Genomic DNA, 21,024 nt, shown 5'->3' on the forward strand with positions numbered 1-21,024 from the left:
TGTCTCCCTTGTAATCTTGGAAATAATGTTGAGAGGAATTATTTCTTCTTATGTCTATTTAGAGTTATAAATCTCCCCTGTGCTTAGTCATCTGTTTCTTCCCTGAGACTTGAGGAAACTTTTTGCTATGACTTCATTGAAGAGAATCCCTGTACCTTTACGGTTATCTCAGCTCCTTGTCCCACCCAGAAAGTCTTAGGTTTATGCGCTGGTCACATCTCAGCATTTTTGACACAGTGGCCATGCCTGATACTGTGACCATGCTTGACAGTGAGACATGCTTGACACTATAACCACACTTGATACTGTGACATGCTTGACACTGTGACCATGTGTGACACTTAGACCACACTCACAATGTCATAATTATCACAGACACTTGAATTTTGTCAAACATCGGTATTCCTTCTTCTGCTTGGTCAAGCTCACTCCTGATGTTTTCCACCATGATCTTCACCTGATCCTTTGAGTTTTCACTTATTTCTATTTCATTTTTACTAAAAATAAAAAAGTCTGTTTCCTTGCCTGCTTTTGTTCTATGCTGCAGATTTTGTTAAGGTCTGCGCTGACTCTTTCTCCTTTGCAGCCGGTCTTCCTAGCTCTTACGCTAAACTCATTGGTTTACTTGTGTTCTTTTTCAGACCGCTGATCGTTTTTACCAGTAAACTTCTGAAATGTCCCCCTGCCGTTGTACCCACCCCAGTGACTTTATGCTCTGTAGTTAGGAGATGTGATCTTTTGGAGAAGTTGTACTGTCTTGATCTTTAATCTCTCTTGTGTTTTCATGTAATCTGTGCATCTGTTGGTTTGGATTTTTCCCTGGTTTATTTTTTGAGGATTGCTTATGTGAGATGACCTCTTTTGGAGGCTTAATTCCAAGTAACAGAGCAGGAGAGAGTAAACCACTGTTTCAGGAAGCTGCCACTCCTGCACACAACAGGGGGCTGCGCTGCTGAGGCTCCTCTAGGTTACCTCCCTGTGGTGGTTTACATGAGGTTCAAGTATTTTAATAGCTCATTCCCAGTGCATAGAACTGTTTGGGAAGGATTAGGAGGTGTGGCCTTGTTGAAGTAGGTGCATCATTTGGGGTGAGCTTCTAGCTTTCAAAGGCTCGTTGTTCCCGGTCTGTTCATTCTGCTTTATGATTATGATTGTTATGATCTCCCAGCTACTGCCTCAGCACCATGCCTGCCTCCCCAACCACTGTCATGCTCCCCACCATGATCATCATGGACTCTAACCTTCTGGAACCCTGAACCCCAGATCCAATGCTTTCTTTCATAAATTTCCTCAGTCATGGTGTCTCTTCAGTCAACGGTAAAAAGAGAAACATTTAATTGTGGCTTGCTTACAGTTTCACAGGCTCTGTCCGTTAAGGTCATGACAGGAAGGATTGGGACATACAGGCAGAGACTGAATCGGTGGCTGAGAACTACATCCTGACCTACAGGGAAAGAGATGGGATGGGGGATCTGGGTCTGGCATGGGCTTTTGAAACTTCAAAGCCTACCCCGAATGACACACTTCTACACACAAGGCCACACCTCCTAATCCTTCTAATCATTTCAAATAATGACAACCCTGGCTTTCAAATAGCAACAGTCCCTGGTGGCCCAAGCATTCAAATATATGAGCCTGTGGAAACCATTTTTATTCAAACCACAAACTTCTTTTATTAATTATAAAGGTCCTTCCTCTCTTTCTATCTTTGGAGATCGAGTCCATTTTTCCTTTTTCTGACATTTTTCTTCACTCATTCACATGGAGGCAGATTGTAGCCCACAGCTTACCCAGAATGCCTACAATATATGCCCTTAAATTACAGCTTCAATACACGTCTTCTGAGCTGCCTTAGGCAAGTCACTTAGCCTCTCTGAGCTTTGCTTTCCTGACGTGTTATCTTCATGACTCTTCTGTTGCTGTGATAAAACACATGACCAAGGAACATTATAAACTAAAATGTTTAATTTGGCTTACTGTTTCAGAGGGTTACGGTACATAACGGCGGACCAAAAGAACAGCTGAGAACTCAAGATCTTGATTCATCACTACGAAGAAGAGAGAGACACTGGGAATGGTACTAATCTTTTGAAGCCTCAGAGCCTACCCTCAGTGACACACTGGGTCTAATCTTCTAATTCTCCCCAAGCAGTTCCACCAATGAGAGACCAAGTACTTAAACATATGAGCCCATGGGAGAGGATATTCTCATTGAAGCCACTATCTGTCCTAGGACATCCCGTCAGAGAAAAAGAAGTCCTTCATTGTACCATGTGTTCAACAAATATTCCTGGAACCGACAAATAAATTCCAAGTAGAGGTGAGCAGAGACTGTTTTGTAAATGGAATGTAGAAAAGAATTATATTAACCAATGGAGCTTTTGGTTGTTTCTTTTAAATGAGAGCCAGAGAAATAAAGTATGGCCCATTCAATGTTTTTAATTATCTTCTGATTCAGAAATAAGAGATTTTTGTCCTGGCGTATGGAAAGCATGATGCTGCATCCTGTTTCCCCCTCTCACAGTAATTGTCGTAAAAGGTTTCAATCACGGTGCCACTCTGTCCAAATGAGGCTTTCTTCAATGGAGGAGCAAGGTCTGGTATCCTGCAACCTGCAAGAGAAAGAGGGATCCAATGCAGGGTCTGCTTTCTGAGGAGACGCCACAGAATTTGGTGAAGTATAAGTCGTGTAGCTATGAAAGAGTCTTTCTTGGCACCGAGGGCTCACATCAGGCAGGAGTCCACATGAATTACATCCTAATGGAGTACTCCAGACATCTTGAATTTGAGGCAGGCTTTGTACCAAAAGACCTGACCAGCTCACCAATGGGTAATGAGGCATGGAGGCAAAGTGGCACAGATAGCCTTGTCATGCCTTCGTCATGCCCTTGCGGGTGGCTAGTTTGGGGTTATGTGCAAACTGGCTATCTGTTTCCAGGTGGTCTTTTCTCTCTGCATTTTTTTCACTAGAGACATGGCATGACCTTCTCAGGGTTAACTAACATCAAGACTCTGGTCAAGAAGAATGATTTCCCAGATCTTACAGATAGCTGACATCGGTGACAAGGCCAGTAAGAACGAGACAGACAGTTTAGGAATTCCACATTCTTACTGAGAAATGAGCGTGCAAACACAACATGTGCCTGGAAAGGTAGCTAAGTACATTCTCGCCTAAAATGTAAGACATCTTGGTCTCTCTAACATCACTGAAATGTGTGTGTGTGTGTGTGTGTGTGTGTGTGTATGAACATTGAATGTAAAAATATAAAAAATAACCTTTCTAAGCTTGAGATTCTATGCAAACCAAAAAGAGAAAACAAACATTTAAGTGCACAAAACTTAACATTTATGCATTAGAAAAAAATCAGTCATAAAGGTAGGTAACAAATATGTAATTCCTATGAGGGAGTTCACTTTTCTGGGGCTGAGGAGATAACTCTGTGGGTCAAGCGCTTGCTGTGACAGGATCAGAGTTTGGATATCAATGACCCCCGGCCTGGCTCCAGCAGATGTTGCTGCTTGATTCTAGGATCGCTTTTACTTTGTCCTGATTTCTTCAATGTCAACTGTTCTGTTCATTCAAAAATATACAGTTGAGTCTGTGCATGTCCGTGTCATTTCTCGGGTAACATTTGCTGATTTGTTACATAAAGTTTTTACAACATTTATATCTCCCTGGTAATCCATCCCTGCCGGTTTTTTTTTATTTGAAGTACACGTTATCAGGTATGGAAACCCCTATGCCAGCTCACATGCCAACTTTTGACTCTCTGTTCCCGTCTTGCTTCTTAGCGACAACAGAAAGTTGTGTCCTGTTCTGTTACTCAATAGCAGACTTACCGGGTCAATGGAAATGACTGTGCGCCTGCGCAATGGCTTCCAGTCGACGGCTCCCCTCAGATTCCTCTTCGTTCTTGCCTTACCTGGCCTTCAATCCTATAGGACTTACTTGTGAACAGACAGACAGACAGCTCTCCTTCCAAAATATGATAGCAAACTACATCCAAGAAAGATCTGAGAAAGAAGTCTTTCCTTCAACAAAGGCAGCCCGGCACATGCTGTCGTCAGACGTTCCGCGAGAGCAGCCATCTTCCCTCATCCTTGCCCGAGTCCTCACCACGGAGCATCTTCTCATAGCCCTGATGGTCACTTTTTTTTGTTTGTTTTTCAGAAATATTAACTCCCAATCTTTTTCATGTTGTGACTTAGGCTTTAAAAAACAAAAAACCTGATGCTGATTCCTGTTTCGCATTTTTAATAAATTCATACCACCGACTGATGGATGCAGGGGAAACCCCAGTTAACCTCAGCTGAACTGGTACCCAGCGATTTTCACGGATGCTTGCTCCATTGTACAGGGCTCACGGTCTCTGAAACAAAAGCCGACATGTGGCTTGACAATCGGGAGTCTATTTTTAGGGACGGAATAGTTAGCAAACCAGAAAATCCAGGCCATATGCATGCCATTAACTATATATAATGAATGATGGGTATGAATAATGTATGGACATGTGGGCCGGCTAGTGCCGCTCAACTGGCCAAGGTAAATTGCAGCTTTTCAGGGGTTGTCTAATCAAGCCACTATGCTGCTTGTGGTCTCCATTCCGACGGCTTACTCAATTGATGTCAGCTCCCGTGATTAAACCACTTAATATGGAAAAATGACAGACAGCATTACATTACGTCTTCTCTAAGAGGGCTATAAAACTGTTTTAAATCTTTTAACTCAGCGGAGAAACTCACAAGGTTACACATGCGCGAACAAATGCGCCATTAATTCAATAAATGCGATTAGAATAACGTTTTAGCTGGTCGACATAATAAACTCATGATGTTCTTCAGACACACTTTTGAAATTTTACAAGTATTCGAATGAAAGATAAAAATATGCCTGCGTGTATCCTGACCCACTTCTCTGAGCGGACTCACACAGCAGCAACAAAGGCCAGCAAACCTTCCCTAGCTGTGAACTGGGGAACCTGGTCAAAGGACTCAGAAAATCGATATCTGTGACACTTCAAACATATAAGCGTTGTGCAAACACAATTAGCAGTGTTGAATCCTAGATGGAATGCTACCTTCTTTTCAAAATTAATTTAAAAATTTGTAAGTTTTAGCTTAAGTTTTGATATGAAGAGTGTTTCTCTATTTTTCAATGAAAAGTTAATCGCTGTGGTTTAAACTCAAAATCTATTTTAATTACTTATTTGGGATTTTTTTTAGTTGGGGCTTTCACCCTGCTGTCCCTTCCTATTCCAGCTTCTGTAACGGTCAGGACACAGCACAGATCCGTACACAGATACAGCCCAGGCATCAACGCGGGCTTGGAGCAAACACAGCAGATAGGAAACTTTAACCACATCAGCGTCTTAAATGAGCCTGGTGCTCACAACACAAACAGGCTCTCACTGTACTGCAAGCCCCTCCTTCTCCCAGATGGTGGGAATTAAGTGTGAGCAACATCGAGAAAAAGCAAATCTATTCTTGGGCACTGAGGAGGATGGGCGGCAGGATCCAGCACAGAGGTGAGGCTCTCAGCCTGTGCCTGCCTGGGAGGGAAGTGGGGGAGAACTGTTGAGCCTGTCTGATAAAAGAGCCAGGTGTGGCTTCTAGAACAATCTACTCCATGAGGTCTTAAGACGTTCTCAGGGGGACCTGGAGAGATGGCTCTGTGGCTAAGGGCACTTGCTGCTCTTCCAAAGGACCTGGGTCCAGTCCCCCAGAAGCCTCATCTGGTGACTCACAGCCACATGTAAATCCAGTTCCAGGGAAACCAACGCACTTTTCCAGCCCCCAAGGACTACTTCATGTACATAGACACACACACACACACACACACACACACACACACACACACACAAAACATTACATCCTTTTAAAAATATTTTCATGAGGAATAATGAAGGAAGAGAAATGAGACCATAGAGTGAACACACACACATACACACACACACACATATACACATATACATACATGTATACATACACACATATACATACATACATATATACATACACATATACACACATACACACATATACACACACACACATATACACATACAACACACACAAAGAACAAGCATTGTGTTACAGGATGTGTCCCTAACTTCTCTTATGAGTTTCATTCGTGTGACTGAGTGTATGGCGGGGGAGGGCTGCATACATGCTGTAGTACCCCTATGCCCATGGCTTTGCTCTATGCAGTGCCCTGTGTCCATGGACTGACATGTAGTCTCGCTTTCATGCTGCCCATTCTTTTCAGACTGAAATACTAAGTGGAAAAACTCGTACTTAGAGAGAAAGAGAACAGTCATGCACGTCTAGCTTCCAAATATTTGTCAAAAAAAATCATTCTGTGCTGTTAGCATTGTCCTTTAGAGCACCTAATTTATAACAAACTAAACTTTATAATATGATCATATGTGAAAACAAACACCTGGAGCTAGATTGGGTCCCATTCATTGTTTGAAGGGTCTACAGGGGTCTTGAAACATGCCCTATGGTTAAGAGCACGGCTATACCCACAATGTGCTGCCAGAGGCTGAGGCACAAGGAGAAGAACATGGATGATCTACATCACATTTAGGATAAGGACTTGGGGTTCTTTCCTCATCCCTACACAGAATACCATCCACCTGGGAAAGCTGGGATGCCTGTACCCCTCTCAACAGCTGTAGAGGGCTAGAAGCAAAGACAGCATTATTGTGGACAACCATACCCGGCCAGGCACTGGGTTTACAAGGACAGCTCCTTTGCTAGAAGAGCAGAGCAAAGAGCAAAGAATTTATAGCAAGCATGCTGAGATGCAAAACGGTATGGGCAATGGAGGCAGAGGGAACAGTACAAAGGAGCTAGGAAAGAGATGGCTGCCCATGCTTCCCCAATCCTTCCCATTGCCCCCTCGCTGCCGGCAAAAAAAAGTAGAAAAGTTAATGAGAATAAGAGAACATATACTGACTTCTGTCAGAACACAAACGTCTAATAAACCGGAAGGAAAGAATGTGCATGATTTCTGTGGCAGATCCACCGACTGCTTCCACTCCATATGATCCCGCAGCTCTCTGCACGGTCATGTCCAGCCAATAAATAAACAAAAGTAAATGGGTAAAAGCAAGATTCTTTTTTCCCTCAAGAGTGACTGAGGCACCTTGGTGTCACCTTCTCAGATGACAGTTCCTGTGCAGACATCCTGAATCAGGAGCGCTCTCTCCCGAGTCACCTGACAGACAAAGCAGTTACTTTCTTGCACGTTTGTTACAGCACAGCTCCCTGGATCCGACTTGAGATGCTTCCCCTCCTCTTTCCACAGAGTGGCTGCTGCTTTGGAACTGACGGCTCAGTAGCCAGGAATTTTGAACTGGTAACTGGGAATTTTGAACTGGTAACAAGACAGTTGAAAATGGGGAGATAGGAAAAAACCAAGTACCTCCACCCTGGTAGCTTGTGAAATACTATTTGTCCTTTAAACAAGTTCTTCTTAAAAAATTTAAATCATATATGGTGGACTAAAAAGGACATTTTAAGTATAAATTTACGTGTGTGTGTGTATGTGTGTGTATGTGTGCTATGAGCACACAGTCAACCACAGACCCCTTACCTGTGTATTCAGTCAGTTCTATAGTGAGAACATGTTAAACATGTATGTGCTTGCTACTTTATGTGTGTGGGTGTTTTGCCTGCATGTATATCTGTGTGCTGCATGTGTACAATACATCAGCAGCAGAAACCCCTGAACCAGCTTTGTAGATGATTGTGAGCCATCAGATGGGTGCTGGGAATTGAACCCAAGTCTTCTGGAAGAACAGCCTTGATTCTTAACTACTAAGCCATCTCCCCAGCCCCAAGAATGTTTCTTAAGGCCGGGAATGTAGCTTAGTGTTAGGATGCTTGCCTAACATGGACGAAGCACTGAGCTTGACTCTCAGTACCAGGAAAAAAAAAAAAACTTTTTCAAAGTTGTGTTTGCCCTCACGGCAGACTTTTGTGTCGACATCATTACCCAGAGGAGCTAGTATGGTGGTTATTTACGTATTCACACTGTGTTTACACGATCAGTGAGAGAGAGAATTTGGAGCATGCAGGCAGACTTACTAAATTTTGAGTAAACACTACTCCATACCATGCCATGAGAGAGACCCACATCACTGGGCTTGGGACTCTGTGGGAAGAGATTGTTTGAGAATCAACCCCTTCGCAGTCCAAGGAGCAATTAATGCTACAGTATTAATCTCAATTCCCTTTATTAAGCATTGCCTCACAGTGAAAGATAGGACTGGACGGTTCTCAGACAATGAACTAAGCCCACAGAATCCAACACTATGGGCCATGGGTGGTCCCTGCCTCACACTGCAGTTTCTTGCCGCTGGATACCAGTCGCTCCTGCCAACCGCAAATCCTATACCTTCTCCAACTCCTCTAGTCCTCTTTCTTCTAAGTATTGGATTCTCAGGTTCTGTTCACTTTGGTTGGTAAAAGTTGGACAAGTCACCCAAGACATGTAAACTTAAGAAAATACGGGCTGAATGGGCGACTCCGTGGTTAAAAGCCCTGGCTGTTCTTCTAAAGGTCTTGATAAAATCCCCAGCACCCACGTAATGGCTCACAGCCCTCCATCAATAAGTGACTCCAATTCCAGGGAACATAACGCCGTCTGCTGGCGTCTGGAGGCATTGCACACAGGTGGTGCACAGATAACACGAGCGGTCAAAATACACAAAATTATAAACATTTTAAAAAGAAAATACTACATAATAGGGCCTGGAAGTCGAGAGATCTTAGCAAGACTTATCATATTTAGCCAAAACAAGTTTTCTTTTTTTTTTTATCACAAAAGCTAAATCATACAAGCTTGACTGTAGGTGTGCATTTTTAAATCAGAGAACCACAAGACTGAATCAAAACAGGAAAATACTTCCCCCGCTGGGAGGCGCTACAAGTGAGGGTGGCTACTCAGTTGTCAACTACAATTCCAGCCTCAGAGACTCTGTTCACACAAGATCAGCAGCTTGGCACAAAGCCTCATAGCCCTGTGCTGAGCAAATGACTGACCATAGGCGACCACATGCACCACTTGTTTCGGGCACCCTGTGTTTTCTTATTTGTCTCTCATTCTAACTGGACTTGGCTCTTGAAATGTGGTTGGGCTTTAGGAATGTACACACATCAGCAAATCGCCAAGCTTTTCACCAGCAGGTGTACGTTTTCTCCTTTCTGATGATGAATTTACTGTGTCATCCTTTATTTGCTCTTTATGAAAATTCAACTTCATTTTGATTGACCCATGAAATACATACTTATGAGGTGCAACATGATATTTTTATTCATAGATCAACTCAGCCTACTCTTCATATCCAGGACCTTAAACTTCTATTGTTTCTTTGTAGCAAGAATGTTCAGGATCCTCCCTCCTGCTATTTATGTGTCAGACGTGAAGTATTCTTAACAATGAATCCAATGTCTTTATATGCTTAAGAAAAACCCATTACAGTCACATGAAAATAATTCCACTCTTCTGTGGCAAATGAAGTTAGTACGATTAATAATAACTACCTTAGTCTTCTTACAGCAAACGTAGCCTACACAGAAAAACACACTGTGCATTTAAAGTGCGCTCTGCCTAATGAAGAACCATTACTGGAATTTGCCAAAGCCTCCTCTCTCCATCTTTGATGAACCAAGCCGAGATCTCCTTTCTCCTCCCGGTATCAGGAACTGAAGTGCTCAGAAAGTCAGTACATCACCAACCTTAGTACTCAACCCTCTCTGCCATGACTCAAAGATTCCCGGGCATTTACTACTAATAATGTTGAGAGGCTTGGATGAAGAAAGAACGAGGGTCTGTAGGTGAGGGTTCTAAATGGATGCCGTGGGGGGCTGACTCTTCCAGAACCTCCTGATTCACCTCCCCAGCCAACAGCAATGGGACATCACCCCTTGCCTCCGAGGTCTTTCCCTAGACTGGCTGGCGTCTCTTCACCGCCAGGGTTCAGGGAAATGCCTTTAAATGGGAGAAGGCCCAGTGGTATCCTCTATGTGGAACACTGCCCAGCTTAGCCCCAAATGATTCTGTTAAATTGTAAATGAACCCGGAGGAGCTAGAAGACAACAGGGTGCAGGGTACACGATGCTTCTGATACGAGGAGAAAGACTAGTGCCACCTGCCCAAAGTCCCGTGACGCCGAGTGCAGATGCTTGGCAACTACTGGACACTGCAGGTTTGACACTGGGTGATAACTCTACCTTGTTTTTAATTTGCTTCTCCAAACTGTGTAGTCCGGTCCAGCATTTAACCTAGTAGGGCTGCCTTAGAAGGAGCAGCTACAGGCTAAAGGGAAAGTTATTCCTAAGAGAAGATGGTTAGCACCCAACTTATCATCAGACAGCAGACAGGTTTCAGGGGGAGTCCAGGAAGGGGTCACGAAAGGAGCAACAGTGGACCTGGGCCCCTGACAGAGCCACCCTCTGGGGAAGAATTTCCAGGTGATTCCGGGTGAAGGAACACGGTTGGTGTTATGCATTGGAGTGCTCAGCCTTATTTCTGATACAACCCTGAACCACTTGTCCAGGGGCCGCAGTGCACTGGGGCCTCCCACGTCGACCATTAGTAAGGAAAATGTCCAACAGGCCAACCCAGGGGGCATTTTCTCAATCGACATTTTCTCTTCCTAAATGACCGTAGCTCTGTCACGTGAAGAAAAAAAGACTGCACAAAGGACTCTTCCTTCACCTCCCAGTTTAAATGTTACACACACAAAGAATTCTTCCTTGACCACCAACCTAAGACCACACCTAGCTACCCTGTTCAAACGCCATACTCATTGTCAAGATCTGACGTTGACTATCTGTTACTCACTAGACGGTCAACCTCCAGCTCCCACTGAACACACTGTCCCTAAAAACGGGCACACTGTGGTGTGCAGCGCTCTACAAAGACTGGATAACGTCCGAAGTGCTTTTCCCTATGGTGTCTCCATCGTCCTGGGTTATTGGCTGCAAGCAATGAGCAGAGCTCACAGCTGCCCCTCACTGGATCCACAGCATGAGCGAGAAATGAACCTTCGCTGTGTTATGTCAATGCGATTAGGGGGATTTTGTTACCGTGGCACGCTCTAACTCCTGACTATATCCTGACTCTACTGCTGTTACCGTAACAAATGCCAGATACTGAATGGCTTAAAGCATCACTGGTTAGAAATTTGAAAGCAGTCATTTGCTGCCTCAGTCCGGGCAGGTGTAGGGTTTCTTCTCCACTAGGGAGGAATGGCTTCCTGGCTTTATCAGGTTGTGAACTTCTGCTGAGGTCCTCAGCTCTTGGCCCTTCCCCCACACCCAAGCACACCATCCCAACCCCAGCTTTCACAGACACCCCCAACACATACAAAATGTAGGACAGTGTCTGCCATACTGAACCTTTAATCACACTCATCCTTTTTTATTTAAGTTAAGGTAGCATTCAAAAGCTGTGGGAATTAGGACAAGTACATGCTATAATACTATCTGTAACATACCATCCCATCCCATCCCATCCCATCCCATCCCATACCATACCATCCCATACCATCCCATACCATACCATACCATACCATCCCATACCATACCATACCATACCATCCCATACCACACCATACCATACCATACCATACCATTCCATACCATTCCATCCCATACCATCCCATACCATACCATACCATCCCATTCCATACCATCCCATACCATCCCATCCCATACCATACCATAGCATTCCATACCATACCATAACATCCCATACCATACCATCCCATCCCATACCATACCATCCCATATCATCCCATACCATACCATCCCATACCATACCATCCCATACCATACCATACCTTACCATTCCATACCATACCATCCCATACCATACCATCCCATATCATACCATACCATACCATACCATACCATCCCATACCATACCATCCCATACCATACCATCCCATACCATACCATACCATCCCATACCATCCCATCCCATACCATACCATCCCATTCCATACCATCCCATACCATACCATTCCATACCATACCATTCCATACCATTCCATACCATACCATTCCATACCATTCCATACCATACCATTCCAACCATTCCATACCATATCATTCCATACCATTCCATACCATACCATAACATTCCATACCATTCCATACCATACCATACCATACCATTCCATACCATTCCATACCATACCATTCCATACCATTCCATACCATACCATTCCATACCATTCCATACCATACCATACCATACCATTCCATACCATACCATACCATTCCATACCATTCCATACCATACCATCCCATACCATACCATACCATACCATACCATATACCATTCCATACCATCCCATACCATCCCATCCCATCCCATACCATCCCATTCCATACCATCCCATACCATACCATACCATACCATACCATTCCATACCATACCATTCCATACCATTCCATACCATACCATTCCAACCATTCCATACCATACCATTCCATATGATATCATTCCATACCATTCCATACCATACCATACCATAACATTCCATACCATTCCATACCATACCATTCCATACCATACCATACCATTCCATACCATACCATTCCATACCATACCATTCCAACCATTCCATACCATACCATTCCATACCATATCATTCCATACCATTCCATACCATACCATACCATAACATTCCATACCATTCCATACCATTCCATTCCATACCATACCATACCATTCCATACCATTCCATACCATACCATACCATACCATTCCATACCATTCCATACCATTCCATACCATTCCATACCATACCATACCATTCCATCCCATACCATTCCATACCATTCCATACCATACCATTCCATACCATTCCATACCATACCATTCCATACCATTCCATACCATACCATTCCATACCATTCCATACCATACCATTCCATACCATACCATACCATTCCATACCATTCCATACCATTCCATACCATACCATTCCATACCATTCCATACCATTCCATACCATTCCATACCATACCATACCATTCCATACCATATACCATTCCATACCATTCCATACCATACCATTCCATACCATACCATACCATACCATTCCATACCATTCCATACCATACCATTCCATACCATTCCATACCATTCCATACCATACCATACCATACCACACCATACCATACCATACCATTCCATACCATATACCATTCCATACCATACCATACCATTCCATACCATTCCATACCATACCATTCCATACCACACCATACCATTCCATACCATTCCATACCGTTCTATACCATACCATACCACTCCATACTAAATAAATAGTTCTCTTCCACAGCTTTGCATCAAGTAGAGGCTCCCCAAATGCAAGCTTCCTCCTTCCCCCTTAGCCTCCCAGACCCGCACATGGGAAGCTCTTTCTAGACTTAACACTATCACTCCATCCCCTTGCCATCAAGGTCTCCGGCACACAGTGAGTTTGATACTTGCTTGATACCAGGCTTCCAGCTGTCACCCAGAGGGGTAGCTTTCTTGTTTGAAGTATCAGAAAGGTCATTTGTGTACCAGGGGTCACTCCGGCTGTTGAGTGAGGACTTAATCACAAGTTAAGATTTATATACTTGGGCTGGAGAGATGGCTCAGGGGTTAAGAGCACTGACTGCTCTTCCAGAGGTCCTGAGTTCAATTCCCAGCAACCACATGTTGGCTCACAACCGTCTGTAATGGGATCTGATGCCCTCTTCTGGTGTGTCTGAAGACAGCGACAGCGTACTTATATATAATAAATAAATAAATCTTTTTTAAAAATATGTATGTTCTTATTGGCTTTATTTGAAAATCTAGACTCACATGGGTAGCAGACTGGGACAAACAGCGACAATACTCCACTCGCAGCTTAGCCCAGGAAGCAATGAGGAAGGAAACATGAAGTGACATACAGGAAGTAGAAGCCAGAGCAGACAGCTGGATTGGCTCCTGGTTTGCTTACCTGAACTTTGTTTGTTGGCTGTCCATGTAGACAGAAGACTATTACTACAATTAGCCCAGATTCCTCTGCGACCTGTTCAGTCACAGCTGATGACACCAAGGAATCTTCCGACCAGACTTGATGCAGTTTAACGCAGCTCTAAATGTTCAAAACTACCCCAGGGCCTTGGCTTCTCTCAACAAGTCCGCGACAGCCTCTCCTCTGCGGCCCACGCTAGCGATGCAGGCAGCAAGTGGCTCTGAAGAGGCTCTGGACTCGCTGGGGTGGTGAGGAGGTGCTGTGTGTGGTCCCTGCCCATATGCTGTGAATGCACGGGGTCTCAGCCCTGTGTATGACCGTTACACAGATGAAGAGGACGGCGTGAGTGTTTGCGGAGACCTCCCCTTGTCAGAATCTTCCTGGAGATTACCATTTTGAAGTATAAGTTTGGTGGAAGGTGGGGATGTCGCTATTACGCTGTTGATTATATTTAGCTTCGTTGCGGCTGAAAGTTGGCTTAACTTGAAATCGACACCTGCAGCAAGGGGCAAGGTGAGTTTTCCTGGTCCAGAAGTTCTAATTGTGTTAAACAGTAGGAACACACATTCTTCAATCTCGGCTGAACTTTAGAATCAGTTGGGAATTCTTCAAGCATGAGGAGGACTGGGCTGCACCCCTGAGAGTTTGACTCAGTGGGTCTTGGATGAGATTCAGGGATCGATTGCTGTGTTCCGAAGGCTGTGACGTGAGCCTAACGTGAAGGTTAAGAACCACTGACCTAAAAAAGGATGATGTTTTGATCAAAGTTGCAGAGGACCTATAAGCCAGTGTGGCCGTCTTTGACCCATATAAAAGCCCTGAGTTGCTTGATTTTAAAGCTCTGGTTCTCTTCGGGGTCAGCATTTAAACCAGTCTCCTCCAGCAGATGGGAATCCAGCTGAGTTCCATGCAAAAAGGCTGTTTTCCTACCCAAACCATTCCCTGTGGGATTTCAAGTAGCCAGCTCAAAGCCGAGCTGAGATCCCCGTTTCGCTCGGCATAAACACGTATAATGCATGTGACTTCTCAGAATATGACTCTGAAGATGTTGGTGTTTTAAAAATAGCCTCCAGATGCCTTCTTTTAATGTGCAGCCCATAAAAGAAGAGTGTCTTACTTTTGCAAATCGCCCTCCCTCCCCGAACCTGAATTGGAGACAATTTCACTACCCCAGGGATGGACTAAATAGATCTGTCGTCCAGCTGGCAAGCCTAAAAGGCCAGTTGAGTAGAAAATTCAACATCCATAACGAAAACCACTAAACAGTTAGAGGGAATGTGGTTAATACTTGCTAATGACCGAATCCAATATCTTTATCACTCAGACCACTGGGGGTTGGGACCACTCCTATCCTCTCCTAAGTAGAAATTGTTGGGAAATTTTCCACACATTAGAAAGGTACAAATCTTAGTCCCTGACCCCAATCTACTAAATTATATGTCGTGAACTAATGATGTCAACGGGATAGAAGAGATGATGAGCTACAAAATAACCGAGATGTTGGACAAGATTTGGTTTTGGTCGGATGTTAGAGGGGACAGTGACCCCCAGATTTCTGAGTACCAGTCACCAAAACTTGTCCAGAGGAAGAGTGACCTTCATGATCCATTTCTCCCTCCTCCTACTTTCCCCATCCCTTATGTTCACTGTTCTCTGGAGTTCTTTAACTGACCTGTGTCCCCTCCTTTTTAACACTCAACTCAGTGGCTTCGTCTCCTACACATATCCACAGGATGCTCAAGGACCCAAAGGCATAAAGAGCCCCATTCATCACCTTTCTCTCAGAACCCCTCACACCTTGCTGAATCTCCATTAGCTGTTAGAATGGGTGTGTTGTCTACCTCATGGCTAACGAGAGAGGTGTGAAAGCCGGGAGTTAGCCTCACCCTGAGCCCCACAAGCAATCACTTGCCAACTCCTAATGTCTCCCTTTCTTAGAACTCCGACACTGCCCATCTCCGCTTTGCAGTGAGTCCATTGCTTTCCGTATCCACATTTTCTCCTTGTTTTCTCCAGCTCCGTTGTTGACTCACCTTACCCACCCGTTGAAGCCCTCTGCTAAGCTCCAGCACAATGTCTAATGATTGAGTCCTGACAAATGCAGTATTACACAACGTCACCAAATGGGTGTGCATTCACTAGTCGAGACGGGTGAGTCTCTCCAAGCAGACTCCAGATGCAGTCACACAGGCGAGACGATCGGGGCTGCTGCTGGGTAACACAGCATCCTGTTTGTATGAGGGGGGCACTCTCACCAGCAATGAAGTGTGGCACAGTTGTGTTCTGCATTGGTGAGTACTGGGGTACTGTACACAGCCATCCACACAACAAAAAGCACGGTAGGTTTGCTCCCACAAGCATCGCCACAGACAAAGGTGGTGACACTAGGAAGCCGTGATGTCACCAGCTGAGGATTTCTCAGCTCCATGAAGATCTTTAAATTACGTTTATTTGTTGGGGGTTTTGTTGAGGCCGCCTGCTAAGAGTCCTCACGGAAGTCAGAGGACAGCCTGCAAGCAGTCTCTTCTCTCCTCCACCATGTAGACCTCAGGGACTGAACTCAGGTCATCAGACTTGCACTCAAGTGCCTTTACCTGCGAGCCATCTTACTGGCCCAGCATTAAAATCTTATAGGACCAATGGAGCATATGTACTCCTCGTTGGTAGAATCCTCACTATGTGCTGGGTGACTGTGAACCAGAGATTTCTAGTTACGACGTTCACGCACTGAATGCTCTTCAGTGGTCCTTCCCACATGGCTGCAGACCAAGGCCCTGCCCTGGTGTCTTCTGGTCTTGCCTCCTGCCAGTCACTCAGCATCTTTTGTATTCTTGTCCTCTGCTAACTTTGTCTCTCTCAGTACAAGTGTGAGCTAGGACCCTGTACCACATTTAGCTCACTGAGTGGGGAATTTGTCTAGACCCGTTGTGCTTCATCACTTGGTGTCCCCAGTGTTGAAAGGATAAACCGGTTCATCAGCAGAGGTTTGAATGCCTCTTTGTGTGCAGTATTTGTGATACCCTGGCCGCTTACAGGATGTGAGAGATAAAGCAGCTTCAGTTTCGCAGGCCCAGAAGACAACTTCAACTTTATATCCCCCCAAACTAGCACCATTCTCTCTCTCCCTTCCATCCCAGGAGTAGAGAGGACCATCACATGCTATATTAGGAGAACCATTTATCCCTGTGGCGCTAAGCGGTCCCTGCTACAGAGTTCAGAAATAGCGGCCATTATCGAGCACCTGCTGGCTCATTCATTCCCCAGTCCTGCTTGCAGTGAGTGATTTCCTCTGGGCCTGACATGACCACTGCCATCCTGGAGCAGAGGCTGCAATTGTGACCTGCAGAATAACCTTGGCTCTGTAGTCATGGCAATGAAATAAGCAGAACAATTCGGGGAATGTCCGTGGTTTATGGTCATGGAAACAGGACTATTAATACTTCCCAACAGAAAGAGAGAGGGGAGAGTCGCAGGACCCTAAGCAGACATCCCAACCTTCCACTCGCTCCTCAGCTGCACAGCGTCTTGAGGGGAGAGCGGAGTATGGGAGTCAGAAAGCTCAGAGGACAGACTTCAACCACATTTGTTTCACAAGGCCATTGCCCAAGGTACAAGGGTGCTTTTCATCGGGTCTGCCTCCTCCAGAGTCACCCATACTTCTCATTGTAATCCCCCACTCATAATCCTCAAGTCATCCAAATAAACTCGTTAGCTCAGCCATGTCAGCTAGGGTGGATTCATTTCTCTGATCTGTCATCAGGGCATTCTCTGGGGCTAGTGTTCACGTCTCCCCAAGAATATAATGGACTACTTCAATCCCAGGTGAGGAATAAAGCTATATCCGTTTGATTTATAACCGTTGCAAGCTATTGTAGAACCCATGGGGTCCATAAACATTTATGAATCTACCTCACGTTTCCTGAAACGTGGGACTCAAGTAAATGTACATTGGGAAAGTAAATGAGCAAAGAAAATTTACCTGGGAGGTGTAGAGCTGGTGCGAAAACCCAGGGTGGCTGGGCTCCGCTGCTGCTGCAGTCCCACGGAGACGTGCAGAGCTCATGAGAAGCCAGCCAGCTTCCTCCTTACCCAGCTTCACTGTCCTTTCTAGAATTAGTTTGAAATGAAAGGGCAAGGAGACATCTGACCAGTGTCACAATAGTGGAAGGAAAAGCTCAAAGCATACCTTAGGAAGCCATGTAGACATACAACAACCGCGGGGTAATAATGATTTCTGTCACACTGTGAGTCCAGTTTGTGTGTCTCTGTGGGTGCTGAGAGCACTGCTTTAAGGTGAGGACAGCAAATGGGTGAAGTACCCTGACGTGATGTCACATCGTGTCTACCGCTCTGTGCATAGTGGGAATGTGAGTGATTCTTCTGCAGCTTCCACAGAGGTTATCAGCTCACACAGACCCACACATGTCAGAGAGATTTACTCCTAACACCCCTTGTGGGGAAAATTACATTAACTAAATGAGGTGAATTAGGTCCAGGTTTAGACGTTGCCTATTAAACAGAATCTATTACACTGTCGGAGACACTAAACTGTCTAATCCACCATTTTATATGTGAGAAGTTGACACTGGTTGAGGAGTCAGGCATCCTCTGCATTCGTCACCCCCATGACTAAGCTATGAAATTGTTTAAACCATTAGCTTCTTAATAGCTTCAAATGCTTTATTCTGGTGGTCATAAATTGGCTAAATTATAAAACCACAATTAAAAATAATTGTCCGTGTAGTAACAGAGTAGGTGCAGAAGTCTCAAGAAATAACTCCTCTCAGTGATCCCTCCCTCAGACCACGGAGTCTGTCTGAAGAGGGGCAAGCTACAGCCTTAGTGTCCTGCAACAGTGTTGCATAAACATCAGAGGCAGGCCTGTGACCAGAGCAGAGGGAAACTGCCACATTATGTCCAAACCTGTGTCCCATTCATAAAAATACAAGTAGCTAAGTCCAGTCCTAAAGACTCTTACTTCATTAGCTGAAAGTAAAACCCAAAAATGAAAACTTCTCCAACTGTAGACTACTGCCTTAGACCAGTATGCTGCGGTACTGTGTTCCAATTTCCCTTCAAGAGAACCTCATTCGGGCATTTTAATAGCCAGGGCTCTCTAAAGAAGCAGAGAGAGAGAGAGAGAGAGAGAGAGAGAGAGAGAGAGAGAGAGAGAGAGAGAGAGAGAGAGAGAGAGAGAGAACAAGCAAGCTGCTTCTGTCTCCTTCATAAAGACTGCTGCAAAAGGTGTGACACAGATTTAAGAGGGTCTTCCTACCTCAAATAATTCATTCAAGAAAAATCTCTCACAGATGCACTAAGGAGCATGGGTTTTGGCTAATTCCAGACATAGTCAACTTGATAACCAAGAGTACACATCCCAGGAATCTTTCCCCTTAATACCCTCATGTTAATGGCATGTCAGTACATACCTTTTAAATATGTGCTATGCTCATACTTGTGACTTAAATCTTAAAAAAGAGAAAGAGAAAAGAGTCAGCATCTAGTCCAGGCACAGCCTGAAAGCACTGTCTACACAGCACACAGGAACCCAAGCAGCTGTCTACACAGCACACAGGAACCCAGAGCAGACACAGTCAGTTCTCAGCCTCCAAACCATTCCTGACTGCCCATCTAGAGTGAGAAACTCCCAAGAACCTACAAGACACCTGTAAACCGAAGCGCTGAGGTCATCCGGTACAGCGCGCCTTAGCAGGCCCGAAAGGCTGAGACTCCGAGGCCTGCAGGAGAGCCCGTTCACCACACGAATGAGGAATTTCCTCCAAAGAATTTGTTCACAGCGTAGCAGGGTATGTTTAACTGGCTTAGATTTCTTCGGTGGACTGATCACAAGTTTAATGTCAATACCTCCCACAGGGCTAGTTATCTGGAGAACTTTTAGGTGTCCGAATGAAGCAGTCTCTAGGCAAGAGAGGGGACCACCCTTTATCTGGTTGGTTTCATTGATCGTATCCCCCAATACATTGAGCCTTTGCTTTCCACACAAAATTCTTACTAAAACAGCAATCAGAGTTGCCAGGGTTGGGTAGTTCTAACCCTGGCAGAACCTCTACTCAGGGCTTTTGTTTTGTTTTGTTTTGTTTTGTTTTGTTTTGTTTTTCCCCAAGAACAGTCCAACAACTTCCACAACCTGACATCACCCAGGTTTGTGTTCCCAGGAATTCTGAAGGAGAAATGGCTTAGTTACTCCCTCAGTACAGTGACCCTTGGTGGACAGTCTAACTCCCAGGGCAAGCTCCAATTTGAACCTCCACTGAGCCTGATAGAAAGGCATCTTCCTGAAGAATCTCTGCCAGGAGGAGCCGGACTCCACTGACACCCAGCGTGTGATGCAGTAATCTTAATCCAGGGAGAAAGCTCAGTGGGAGAGTTAATGTCTATCACAGAGACCGAGAGCAGCGATATCTCGGTAGATCCTGGTGGTAGAAAGTGTGTGTGTTTAGGAGCAGAGGGGAGAGCAGGGGAGGGAAAACACAGAAAGGGGGAAGAGAGAAGAGAGGAGGGAGGGATAGAAGCAAGGGAGTGAACCAATACTCAAAGAAAGCTCCCCACATTCTTCCTTGTCTGAGGCAGCAGACATTCCACACTTTCACTACCCGATAACTCACAGACTGGCGTGCGGACTCCACACAGCAGTCAGACACGTTTTATCTGGTCTGTCTCCCTACCCCACGACAAGATCGCTGAGGCTTAAGATTCGAGGTGCAAGTTGCTAGCACGCCCTGTAAGAGCTGGGCTCAGATGCGAACACCGCTCACTTGTCTTTGTGTGGGCAAACAAACTGGAAATGGTCACCTCTGATCACGAGGCTGGCTCCCCAGATGCAGGAGTGACCACAGACAACTGGGCAGGGACAGACGCAGGTCTGGTGGGAGACAGTGTTGCCTCAGGCGTTGTTTCACACATCTTGTTATTTGAACCACGCAAGAGTATTGTCTATCTAAAAGTGGAGTGACTGAGTGGATAGGAA

General features: G+C 45.0%; 1 long non-coding RNA gene across 2 annotated transcripts in view; it reads right to left on the reverse strand.

The window, feature by feature from the left end:
- Positions 1-1,947: 1,947 nt before the first annotated feature.
- The window catches only part of LOC147999954 (uncharacterized), a 34,698-nt gene continuing 15,621 nt past the window's right edge, over positions 1,948-21,024 (reverse strand). The window contains exons 2-3 of one of the 2 annotated variants that reach the window (XR_015641032.1): positions 3,841-4,370; positions 1,948-2,612 (exon numbers count right to left, since the gene is read on the reverse strand). This is a non-coding gene — a long non-coding RNA (uncharacterized LOC147999954). Of the gene's footprint in view, positions 2,613-3,840; positions 4,968-21,024 lie in introns of those variants that run through there. The other variant, XR_015641031.1, reaches the window with a different exon arrangement.

The sequence above is a fragment of the Rattus norvegicus genome, chromosome 17 (assembly GCF_021556685.1).
Source record: "Rattus norvegicus strain SHRSP/BbbUtx chromosome 17, alternate assembly SHRSP_T2T, whole genome shotgun sequence".
Classification (NCBI taxonomy): domain Eukaryota; kingdom Metazoa; phylum Chordata; class Mammalia; order Rodentia; family Muridae; genus Rattus; species Rattus norvegicus.